The sequence below is a fragment of the Fukomys damarensis genome, unplaced genomic scaffold (assembly GCF_012274545.1).
Source record: "Fukomys damarensis isolate Sample0158 unplaced genomic scaffold, DMR_v1.0_HiC HiC_scaffold_19, whole genome shotgun sequence".
In the NCBI taxonomy this organism is placed as follows: domain Eukaryota; kingdom Metazoa; phylum Chordata; class Mammalia; order Rodentia; family Bathyergidae; genus Fukomys; species Fukomys damarensis.
In genome coordinates this window covers 47,823,614-47,836,858 of record NW_022900931.1, presented here as the reverse complement: position 1 = coordinate 47,836,858, position 13,245 = coordinate 47,823,614, and the positions used below count along the sequence as shown (strand labels likewise).

The 13,245-nt window shown below is 40.8% G+C and overlaps 1 protein-coding gene across 6 annotated transcripts in view; it reads right to left on the bottom strand.

The window, feature by feature from the left end:
• Positions 1-12,667, bottom strand: part of Dcaf8 (DDB1 and CUL4 associated factor 8) — a 44,963-nt gene extending 32,296 nt beyond the window's left edge. For 2 of the 6 annotated variants that reach the window (XM_010616670.3, XM_010616672.3), the window contains exon 1: positions 12,429-12,613. The gene's annotated coding sequence lies outside the window, so the exon portion shown is untranslated. Of the gene's footprint in view, positions 1-4,400; positions 4,558-12,428 lie in introns of those variants that run through there. The other 4 variants (XM_010616668.1, XM_010616671.2, XM_010616666.3 and 1 more) reach the window with 4 other exon arrangements.
• Positions 12,668-13,245: the final 578 nt, after the last annotated feature.

The window sequence follows — 13,245 nt, the reverse complement described above, 5'->3', positions numbered from 1 at the left end:
CAGGGAGGGATTGTGTCACTGACCTTTATCCCTGGTCTGGAAACTATTCCTTAAAACAGAACACAACCATAGAAGAAAAATTAACTGAATTTATCAAAATTAAAATTTCTTCAAGAGATTTAAAGCATAAAAGCTGCAGACTAATGTTTGTAAAACATGTTTGGTAAATGACAGAAACCAGAATATATTTTAAAGCTCTTACAACTAATGACCTCTTGAAAGGATTCTCAACATTAGTAATTAAGGAAATACAAATAGAAATCACAGTAAGCATCTACTGGATGCCTATTAGAAAGATAATTTTTTTTGGGGGGGGGGGTTGAGACAGGGTCTCACTATGTAGTTGAGACTCACTATGTAGCCCAGGCTGGTCTCACTCACAGCAATCCTCCTGCCTCAGCCTCCCAAGGGCTGGGATTACAGGCCTGCACTACCACGCCCAGCAAGAATGATAAAAATATTTTTAAATAAACTGGGAATGGTGGCACAGACCTGTAATCCCAGACCAGAACTCTGGGAGGCGGAGGCAGGAAGATCACAAGTTTGAGCCTACCCTGGTCAAACCTAGCAACTCAATGAAACTTTGTCTCAAAATAAAATTATCATAGGGCAGAGGATTAGCTCAGTGGTGCTATTGCCTGCCTTGCAAGTGTAAGGTCCTGAGTTCAATCCCCAGTACCAAAAACAATGAAAATAAAATAAAATAAAATAATTATAAAAAGGGATGGGCATATGCCTTCATGTGAAGGCCCTACATTCATTGCCCAGTATTACAAAAATAGTTCACTTAAAATAGTAAGGAAATTTTACTTTATATCAAATACCAACAAGAACTGGATCACTACAACTCTCATACTGGTGAGAGAAATGCAGAATGATATAGCCAGTTTGGAAAAATTTTGGCAGTTTCCTAAGTAAGACAAACTTACCAAACAATCCAGGAATCTCACATTAGGTATCCCCTTAAAAAATGTATATATATAAAATTTACAAACAAACCTACAGGCAAATGTTTCAGCAGTCTTAACTTATATTCATTTTTTAAAAATGGAAATAATCAAATGTTCTTTAGCTCAGGCTTTGTTAAACATAATTGTGGCATGTCCACACAGTGGAATACTGCAGGGCAATAAAAGAGAATGAACTGCTAATACCAGCAGTGACATTGGTGGATCTCAGATATGTTATACTAAGATCAAAAAGGTCACGCTCCAAACAACTACGTAATATATTATTCCATTTATGGTATTTCCTGGAGACGATGAAACTACAAGTATAGAAAGGAGATCAGTGGTAGCCAGAGAAGTGAACTGACTAAAAGAACATTAAGAAATGCTTTGATGGGTCTGGGATTTAGCTCAGTGGTGCCACTGCCTGCCTTGCAAGTGCAACAACCAGAGTCTGATCCCCCCTACCAAAACAAAACAAAATCTATGAAAAAATGTTTTGAAAAAACAGAAATGTTCTGTTTCAGTTACAATGGTGTTAAATGACTACTCATTTGTCAGAATTTGAAGGTCATCATAAAAAATAATAAACTTTACTGCATGTAAATCATACCCCAATAAATGTGGTCTAAAGAAATAAAGAAAATGGGAGAGTTGAGAGGGAATATATCATGCAAATGGTTAAGTAACAGGTAAGACATAACAATTACATTCTCAAGGCTATGATTATTAACAGAAGTTGACAAAAGTGGTCAATATATATCACAGCAGAGGAGAACAAAAATGTCAGGTCTCCTCACCTGAAAACTAAAGAGCTCAAAGGATTTGTGTTGCAACCAAAACCACTGACTTATCAGCAACTACATGAATGGTAAGATGAAACCAAAATAAGTAAGTCTCCAATTATACTGCTTTGGTGATAACCAAGAATATCAGAAGCTGAAAGTAGTTCTAAGTATTTCTAGATTGTACTAATAATCTGTATACTTTCAAATTTATTTTTGGTGCTGGAGAGCAAAGGTAGGGATGACCACTGAGCCACACTGCCAGCATCTTTTTAGTTTTCAAATTTCTCTCAAACTCATTTTAAATCCTTCAGTGTTATGGCTTGTTGGTCTGATAACTCCACCTTCCTTTACCTTGGGCCTGATGGAAACATTAGCATATAAATATTACTGAACTACCCTTAATCCCTTTACTGGCTGGGTGTGTGGTACACGCCTATAATCCCTACACTTGGGAGGCTCAGGTTTGCCTATATATTGAGTTCAAGGCCAGTATGAATTACATAGTAAGACCCTGTCTCTAAATAAATAAATAAAATAAAAATCCCTTTATTAAGACTTGGACCTGGTTTCAGTCAATTCTCATGACTTTCATATCCCCAGCATTCTTTCAGGCTACTCCATGCCTCTTTTTTTTTTTAAGTAGGAGAGCCCAGCTCTCCTTATATTCAAATGAAGCCAGGTTTTAGAATTTCCTTTAAAATTGAAATGTGATAGTACTCAAATACTTCAATTATTAGTAAGACAGACATTTGAGAGCCATGTAGTTGCGGTTCCTCTGGGGAAGACAGATGTCCCACACCACTAACAAATGAACAGCTGCTCAGGGCTGATCTCCATCCAAAGTACAAATTTGCTTTTCTAGGTCCCAGAGTCCATCTGCTATCAACTAGCTCTACTTTCTTTACCTCCAATCTTTGTTTTCAAGTGGAAATGGCTCATTTTATTTTAATGAAATGGCTCATTTTAAATTCATTTTCTTTACCTTAACGTTTTTTTTTGCTTCACAATAAGCACTTCTCTATTTTCTACTCAATTTTCTACTACTGCTGTAGGCTGCTGTAGGTTACACTATACAAGTGTAATATTAGTCAGAGAACTTCAGACACTGAAGTTCAAAGGACAACCCCAAAGAGGTTGAAAGTCATATTGTTTAAAACACATTTATAGGACACAGGATTTCAGATGACATTCTACTAAGTACTTGGATGGTTGGAGTATCTAACACTGTCTCCCCTCCAGTAGACTGGATCAGGGAAATTAAATACTATTCCTACTGTGCAAAAGATTTGACAACACAATGCAAGCCAATTATATAGAGGCTCTAAATTACTCGTTTTTATTGAAAGTACAGGTCTCTGGCACCATCCAGTGGCCAATCTGTACAAAACATGCGGGTATGCAACAATGTACCGGCAATACAGGATCTACACAAGTATAAACAATGCATCTATAATCCTTTTTGTAATCAATTAATCAAATAGAAAAAATGATATATAATTTAATACAAGAGATGCAAGTATCAATATCAATTAAAAAAGAAAAATGTAGCCGGGGGTGGTGGCACACGCCTGTAATCCCAGCATTCGGGAGGCTGAGGCAGGAGGATCGCTGTGAGTTCGAGACCAGCCTGGGCTACATAGTGAATTCCAGGTCAGTCTCAACTACATAGTGAGAACCTGTCTCAAAAAAACAAACAAACAAAAACTTGCCAGCTTAGTGGTTCTACCACCTCCTTCAAAAGCATGCACAAGGTCCCGAGTTTGATCCACAATACATAAAAAAACAAACAAAAAAAACTTGTTATGTTCAATAAGCTTGTCTCGACTGGGAATAGTTGATTAGTTAAAAGTATAGAGGTGAGTATAACTCAGTGGTAGTGCTTGCTTAGCATTATGCCAAGCCCTGAGATCAACCCCCAGCATCACAAAACAAAAACAATATACATTGGTGTGTCATATATGAAGGAGATTATTTTGTCAAAGATAGTAACATGAACTGAAATGGACAGAAAAGGAAGCAGAAACAAGTTTAGAAGGTAAAGAGTAAGGAGGGCCTGTCACAGGTTGATGGCAGAGAGAAATAGAAACCAACATGATAAACACTTGAGAGGTATGGTATTTTAGCTCCAAAGCAGTTATGAAGCTGAAAGTAAAAAAGACAAGTTTTGAGTCTAGAAATCAAATGTTATAAATACGAAGGTGGTACATGGGTGAAGAGATGTGAATCCAGACACGTTAGGAAGCTGGTGAGAAACCAATATAGGTCTGGAACTTAAGAAATAAGTCAGAGCCAGAGACACAGATTTGTGCATTATCTCTAGAAAAATTTCAAAACCAATACCTTATAAACTGTACCTTACTAAAAGCAAACAAAAACAAGTACCTAAGAAATATCTAAGACAGGAAACTCTATGCAAAGAATCTTAGGGAATACCTATCCTTAGGGGAAAAAGCGAGTAGAGAAATAAGAATTAAATGGTCAAAGAGGATAGGTCAAAGGGGATAGCCAATATTTCTTTATGTATTCAATGCTACAGAGAGGCAATGCAAGATGTATCAAGAAAAGCTGTATGAGTTAAATAGCTTTTACCATGGAATTATCTCAGCCACTGAATGGAATGCTGACCACCCCCTTCAAAGATCATAAAACACTAGGATTAGGCTACCTCTTCAGTTACGTCTGTAAAACTTGTTTCCTCAAAATCTTTAGCAGCTGGGCGTGGTGGCACATGTCTATAGTCCTAGTATTTTGGGAGGCTGAGGCAGGAGGTTCCTGAGTTTCAGCCCAGGCGGGGCAACTCAGCAGTTTAGTGAGATCCTGTCTCAAAATCAAAAATAAAAAGTTCTGGGGATGTAGCTCAGTATGAAGACCCTGGGTTCAATCTCCAGTACTGCAAAACAAAAATAAAAACAAAAAATGAATTAGCCTACCAATTTATCATAATTTGAGACTCATGTTTAAATAATATTTTATTCCTATTACTAAACAGAATTTTAATAATTTATACTTTTATAAAAAAATATTTAATTCTACCTTTCAGCTCACTTGCTTTATCAGTTGCCAATGAAGAACCAGTTTTAAAAATGTATGACATAATGGAGAAGAATTTTGGCATTAGATAGACCTGGATTACAATTCTACTTCTACCATGTACTGTTTTCTTTTGTAAAATGGAATAATACCATTACCCTGTGTAAGCTGGTTAACTTTAGAGGATTAAAGACAATTTATGCAAAGAACCTGTTTGTACTCAGCAGGCATTTGTACTATTTTTACAGCTTTCCATCTCAGATATCAGATTGCATGCATTTCTTAGAGAAGCCTAGGTTTCTTTGCTACTCAGCAACGAGCCTCCAAACATTTTGCATAACATAGGACTTAGTTTAAAGTTTGTGAAATCTGCTTTACCCATTCTCACTAGCCTTTTAAGAATTCAGAGAGCTCTGTCTGAACACATTCTGCGATCTAGGGCAAAGCAATCTATCCAGGAAGCCACAACAGAAGCCTTCTCTCTTTAAATTCTTCCCTGCTAGAGGTGCCAAGGATACCCAAGATGGAGGACTACAAAGCAGTCAGCACAGACATTGATGAAGTCTTCCCACAGTCAAACTATGAGTAAGAAATGTCATTACTGGCCTTCTCTCCCTGTTGGTAATGCCAAGTGCCTGATGTTTATAGTTTATTGGCCTTAATTCTAATAATGGTATTTCAGAGTATGTTTGGAATGTACTCTAACCTTTTAAGTGTTATTCCCCAGCAGCAAAGCTGAGGAACTTCTTGTAACAACACACAAGCCCATTTGTCTCAATTTAAATGATTCTAAATTATATCTACTTTCCATTGTTTTTCCAACATGATTTACCTTTACCATCAGAATCCAGTTCCCAAGCGGGGCGTGGTGGCGCACACCTGTAATCCCAGCACTCGGGAGACTGAGGCAGGAGGATCACTGTGAGTTCAGGACCAGCCTGAGCTACATAATGAGTTCCAGGTCAGTCTCAACTACATAGTGAGACCCTGTCTCAAAAAACAAAACACAAAAAACAAAAACAAACCAAAAACAACAACAAAAAAGAATCCAGTTCCCATCACCAGTTTTTGCCAGTCACATTTCAAATTTTTCTTAAGTCACTGGAAAAAACACTATTGAGATAAAATGGGTAATGCTCCAAAAGGAAAGGTACTACTTACAATAAAAAATAAAGGTTAAAATGTGGAGAAGTGCCCTTATGTATTTTAGGTTAGAGGGAAGGGTCTAATGCTGGGTCCTAAGTAAATTCAACAAAACATACCTGATAATGTGCAATGATTAAAGCACACCACAGAGACAGTCACTTGGCTACCACTAGCTATCCTTCCAGACAGCCAAAAATACTACAAAGAACAAAAAGTGACACAAAAAAACTGAGGTAATCATGGACGTTTCACTTCAGAACTTGGCCAGAACTCCTTAAACACTACCATTGGGGGATTGGAGCAAATAATTTATCTTTTCAGATATAAAAGTGAAAATATTTATAACGATTCAATCCACTAGACAAACCACATTTCTTAGAAGATGCTATCTTTGTCACATTAGTTACTCTCTAATGCTAAAACTCAGGGAAGGCTCAACTTCATTAATTTAGCTATATTATATTTCTGGGAGAAGGGAGTATTTGAGAAGCTGGGCTTCTGGCATAAAAACTATATAACCTTGCCAGGGATTTAGCTCAGTGGTGCCACCACCTGCTTCGCAACCGCAAGGTCCTGAGTTCGATCCCCAGTACCAAAAAATAAAAAGTTAATTTAAAAAACTATATAACCTGTAGAAACAAAGATAAAAGACTATAACAGGGCTGGGGATTTAGCTCAGTGGTTCCTCCGCCTGCTTTGCAAACTCAAGGTCCCAAGTTTGATCCCTGGTATCCCCCCAAAAGACTAAGATAAAGAAGTGAGAAATTCATAAAATTTATCACTCAATAATTCTGGAGTGTTGGGGATGGAACCCAGGCCCTCACATATGCTAAGCAGGCACTATAGCAATGACCTATATCATCAGCTCATCACACAATAATTTCTGAAAAATTTTCATGGACTTTCTTCTCTGAGAGAATGAAAGGGAGTCTGAGGCAGGAGGATCACTGTGAGTTCGAGACCAGCCTGGGCTACACAGGTCAGTCTCAACTACATAGTGAGACCCTGTCTCAAAAAAAAGAAAAAGAAAAAGAAAAAAAATGCTGGCCACAGGCTAGATAAACTTGCTAGATTTTAGCAACCTAAATATAAAGGTTATTCTTTTTTTTTATTGGTACTGGGGATCGAACTCAGTACTTTGTGCTTGTGAGACAGGCGGTGGCACCACTGAGCTAAATCTCAGGCCCTCTTTCCTCTAAATTGGGAATTTTCACTTTTCCACTTAAAGGAAGCAGCACTTTATGGATTCTCTGGCACACTGGTACTGCCAGCATCATTACTCTTGCACTCTGGGGTCATTATTAAAATAAGGGTTACTGGAACACAAGCACTTTGATAGTACCACAGTCATCTTATAAGGCTACAAAGTGACTAACAGGAGGGTAGTATATAAAGTGCAGAGATGTCTACACAGAGATGATTCATGTCTCTTGGGGGGGGTCAGGGTGAGATTTCCTCACATAGCATACAATTTAAAACTTACTGTTTATTTCTGGACTTTTTCATTTAGTATTATTGCACTGTTTGACTATGGAAAGCAAAACTGCAAATAAAAGGGGACTACTGTATACTATACATGGTCACTACTTCCATGCCTGTGGTGATTTAATTAACTCAGAGGGTTGAGCTCCAAAGGGGTGAGGGTAAACAGATTATCCTGGCTCAATGATAAATCTACTTAAAAAACAAAAGTTAATTCAGTCTTAGAGACTTAATAACTCCAGAAAAAAATAAATATAAATTTAAAAATAACTTTAACACCAAAGTTATACAATAAAAAGTTCTGTTAGGATACTTGCTGCTTTTATAATTCACACACTTCTTAGACATATTTAAAGCTACCTTTTCTATGCTAAAAACAATCTAGCAATAAATCTATTTACAGAAAGCTGAGTTTAACTACTCAGTTTATGACTTTAGAAGCCTGTAAACCGGGCATGGTTACACATGCCTGTAATCCCAGCACTTCGGAGGCTGAGGCAGGAGGATTACCATGAGTTGAACACTACCCTGGGCTACTCAATGGGCACAGGGCTAGCCTGAGCTACACAGTGAGTACAGGGCCAGCTTGAAATGACAGTACATAGTAAAACCATGTCTCAAAAAGAACAGAAATGAAATGAAACAAAAAGAAAAGAAAAAAGCCTGTAATCCATCTTATAGAATATATGCACATAAATTAACATCCCAGTGTTCCACAACAAGGTGTACCTCTAAAGTGTATCTTCTTCTAGAATCTGCTTGCTTCGAAATGCCAGGACTGTTTTTAAACTGGTAACACCAACAAAAAAGGCTGCTTTTAGATCTCTGAAGGCAAGCTTGTGCCTTAGGTGTTTTTTTGTTTTTTTTGTTTTTTTGGTACTGGGGATTGAACTTGGGACCTTGAGCTTGCGAGGCAGGTGGTGGCACCACTGAGCTAAATCCCTAGCTCATGCCTTAGGTTGATTCTAGTCAACATGAAGGACCATGACACCGAAACTGATTCTTACATATTTAATATACTGCACCATAAAATGCCCAGCCAGACTGGTGGTAGGAACTAAGAAGACACTGTCTCCCACCTCGGCCATCCTAGAAAATACCTCTTACTTAGTAAGATGTGACAATTCTTACGTAATACCCAAAACCCTGAAATACAAAAATATCTTCAGGAAGAATTTTACAGCTGTGATCTACAAACTAAGAATACTGCTTCACTGTATACACAGATGTCACCTGAAGTGTAAAATATGAAATCCTTCCTATAGATCGAAGAGGATTCTTATCCCCCACCCAAAGCAATCAGGCACACTCAAAGTTACTCATTTTTCAACAATTTCCTTCTCTCCTCCCATCATTCTTCCTATCCAATACAGATCTCCAGATCTCACAAAAACACTAATGCCCACCTCACCACCAAGGGACTTTAACTCACAACAGAGTTAGATACTGGATGCAGTATTAACAGTTCATCAGGAAGCTGGGCGTGGTGGCGCACACCTGTAATCCCAGCACTTGGGAGGCTGAAGCAGGAAGATTGCTGTGAGTGCGAGACCAGCCTGGGCTACATAGTGAGACCCTGTCTCAAAAAACAAAAAGCAAAAAACAAAACGAAAAAACACAGTTCATCAGCCATCAGCCCTAAAACGATCACTGGCTAAATGCAGTTTCCTTCACTACAATGTTATCGATACTTTCTTAATTTTTGCTCTTGGCTCTTCCAAAGGGATGTGGAAGAGAATTTTTAAAATTCTCTATCTGTACTGTCCAAATGTGGAGTTGAAAATGAACTCTGTTCTTTTCCTAACCCTTTGGAATTCCTAACCTAACCTTGGTTTAGTTCAGAAAGAAGTGAGACCCTTTCATAATCTAGTTCTTTGATAATCTGTTCAAGAGGATCACCTTATAGCTCAGTATCTGAGAGAAAATGTACACCCTCCATGGCAAAAATGAAAGGCACGAGTAGCTCCAATACAGGTGAACAACACTGTAGCACAAGGGGAAGGAATTACAAAACTGTTCATTCTAGTCAGGTGTGCTCCTAGACCAAGGTGAAGGAAGCAAGGAATGGAAGAAAATTATTCATGTTTCAGAGTACATTTAGGGCTGGGGATTTAGCTCAGTGGTTCTGATGCCTGCCTCGCAAGCGCAAGGACCCGAGTTCAATCCCCAGTACCAAAAAAAAAAAAAAAAAAAAAAAAAAAAAAAAAAAAGTACATTTAGAGGGCCAAGGATTTAGTTCAGTGGGTCTGCCACATGCCTTGCAAGTGCCAGTTCGATCCCTGGTACCAAAAAAAAAGTATATTTAGAAATATATGTACACCAACATCTAATATTCCTTCTGATCATGAACCCCAACCAAGATTGTCCTAAATCATATTCAGAAGGCAGTCCTGGGTGGGCACTTATAAAGACACATTTGACCCAAACAGTTACAAATGAACTTGAGAGGCTGAGGATGGAGTTCCAAGCTGTAAGCAGCAATAATGCTTGCTCACCTTGTGTGAAGGCATGATTTCAATCCTCAGCACTAAGCAGAGGAACCAGGTGTGTGATGCACAACTATAATACTAGCACTCTGGGAGGCTGAGGCAAGAGGATCACAAATTCAAACCTAGTCTGGGCAACCTAATGAGATCTTATCTCAAAAGGGCTGGCAATCTATCTCAGTGTGAAGGCCCTGGGGTCAATTCCTAGTACCTGGGTCAAGGGAGGAAAAAAAACTTGGGCGTGGTGGCACATACCTATAACCCCAGCACTCTGAGGGAATAGGATGGAAAACTCCCATCCAGCATGGACAATTTAGCAAGACTGACTGAAAAACAAAACAAAACAAAACTGGGGGGAAAAAAAACTGAAAAGGAATAGAGACATTAAATCTGTAAAGGCCCTGGCAGGTTCACTTCCCAGTGGGAAGAAAGGAATCTGAAAAATTAACCAGGAAAATGTGCTGTAAAACAAAATGCAAAGAAATAATGTACAACTTTTCAAAAGGTACAAATAAAAAGTAGTATCTGAGCATGTACCATGCACTAGGCATAATCTAAGAACTTTACATGGCTTCCCTCATATAATACCAACAATGACTGTGGGAGGTAATGGTATTATCTCACTTTTAAAGATGTGGAAATTAAGAGTCAGCAAAGTTTAAAGTAACTTGCCTAAGGTCACATGGCTAATAAATCTTTCTACAGTATTTAATCCTCAGTCTGCCCATCTCCAAAGACTGCACTTTTCCCTTTATATCTTACATACACAATTTAAAATTTCATTCTAGTCCATAACGAACATTTTCTGACCTAGGTACCAGGTAGAATAAAATTTACTACAGTCCTACTCCATCTTTTCCTACTACAGTATATACGAAGAACTGGCCAGGCCTATTGTCCAGAACCACTCAGCTCTTCTATGACATCTCACAAGCCTCAACCGCAGCAGTATTCTGTCACCAGAAACCTAAGAGTCTTACAAAAGCTACACTTATAAGTATGTTCTTACTCCCTTTTTGGCACTGGCGCCATGCTGAATGTACAGGATGATTCTTCTGCTAACCAAGAATTCTTCGGACTAGCTACAAAACAGCAATTACTATTTACTTTTTCACCAAAATTTCCCCAGTATGTTTGGAAAAGTTAGAATTCTGAGATGGAGTGGACTCAGACACAAACGAAATGCAGCATCTCTCATCACTCCTCGCCTAACTAGTCTCCAAATGGTAAGGATGACAACACAAAAGCCGGGAGAAGGAAAGAGACAGGATTTTACAAAAGATACAACAGAACTCAAGCAAACTCAATTTCAGTTTTTAACGAGAAACATGAACCGCACAAGGCAAAACATATGGCAAATGAATAAAGGAAAAGGGGAAAGACGAGGGAGGAACACACATTCACTTCTAGGCAAAACTCAATATATACAGCAGTAGCTTAGCACAGAAAAGCAAAAACACAGCCAATTAAACCTGCACAATCAATTTAACCAAAGCTGGAACACAGAACAATACCCAAACTTGTGGAGACTGGTAGAAATTTTAAGACTAGTGATCAGCAGTTGAGCATCGCGGTAGGGTCTGTCTGCAACTCCCACTCCTTTCCTCCTTTAATCACTGAAGTAGGGCCAGGCTGAGAGCTCCAGAGAACACAGGTCTGGAGCGTTCCTGAAGGACTGAGAAAAGTTAAGTTTACATGACAAAGGTGTTTCCTCTTCTGAACATAACACAAGGTTTCACGGAGCGTTTGCTATTTTTTTTAAGAGCTCTTCGGAGGCATTTAAAATTCGAGTAAACTACCTGACCGGCTGGACAGAAATACGCACACGTATATAAATAAAGTGAACCAACACAGAGGATTAGAAGCCAAGCAAGTTGTCTCCGTGCTCCGCTAGAACCAAGCGTCACCGAAAGGAAAACCTGAACCTTTTCAACACTGAACCATAACCAAACCACCTCTCAACAAGAAGCCGCGGAGGAGGGGGAGGGGAGATCCGGAGAGAACGTGATAGCGCCAGCGCCGGTTTGTTTACAGACTCCAGCGACAATCATGAGTCAGAAATTCAAGCCACCGATGCTTTCCAACTAACAGGGACCAAACGGAACCGTTCTAAGGCGTCCTTAGACGATCTGGAGGCGGTAGGAAGCAAACTCAAGAGAATTACAGAGGACAGGACCAGCCGCCGCCGACCGCCTCCCGGATCCTTGTACCGCGGCTCCCCGAGGTGCGGGGCCAGGAGCCGGGTTGGGGGAGGGGACGCCGCGCGGGGACGGGGACTCCCGGGCAGCCGCGTCCTCGAGCAAAGGGGAGAAACAGGGGCACAGAAATGGGTTACCCGACGGAGCCAGACGTCCCCGCGAGTTACGGAGCTGGCCCTGAGAGGCAATGCAGGGCTGACTGCGGAAAGGAGAACCGGCCCTCCCAACAGTGCCTCGGGGCAGCGAAGGAGAAAACCGGGGCCCTAGCAGCCTGAGGAAGTGGGTCAAGCCCATCCTGAGCGGAACCAGCCCGGGAAAGGGGGGCAGGCCAAGCCGGAATGAGACACGGACCGGTTAGGTCAGGGGGGTGTCCGGCTGGGCAGTTACAGGAACGGGAGCCGCCGAGACTCAGCAGCCTGCCTCCCGCCTTGGGTCATCCTTCTGCCAGCGGCTGCTCCGACTGTTCCAGGCCCAGCCGCCCCATCCACTGCCACCACCACCGCCGCCGCCATCTTACACTGGCCAGCGGCCGCCACCACCGCCGCCTCCGCTCTCTGCGCCTGCGCCTGCGCTGCCACGCTTTCCGGCCGCGTTTGCGACGATCTGCCGAGAGCACCGAGGGGAGAGCTGCCGAGCAAGCGCTCCGTTCCAACCCTCCCCAAAGGACGCGCAAGGGGCGGAGCTTAGGGCTAATGCAAAACCCACCCGGGGCGCGTGCGCACTCCTGTGGAGGCGAAATTGTTTTTTGCGGCGTTTTTAGGGGTTGCGTTCTCTCCTAATACTCAAAATGCGTGCAGCTTAGGGGCTTCTCCTTTGCGGACTAAGTTTCCTTAAAGAGGGCCTCAGAAATCTAAGGTGCTGCTTAAACTACTTAAGAGGCTCTCTGAAGATAGGCGGTCTGGTGAAGGTTCTCAAGAACGGGCCAGCATGCCTATTGACTTTTTTTTCCTTATTCTTTTCTTGCAGTACTGCAGATTGAACCCAGGGAGCGCTGAGCTACAAATCCAGTCTTTAAAAACATTTTTTTTTTTTTTTTTAATTTTGAGACCGGGTCTCGCTTAATTGCCCAGGCTGGGCTTCAACTTGGCGATCCTCCTTCCGCAACCTCCCAGGGTCTTTAGGGTTGCAGATGTGCGCCACCCTACCCGTCTTTAGAACGACTTCTGGA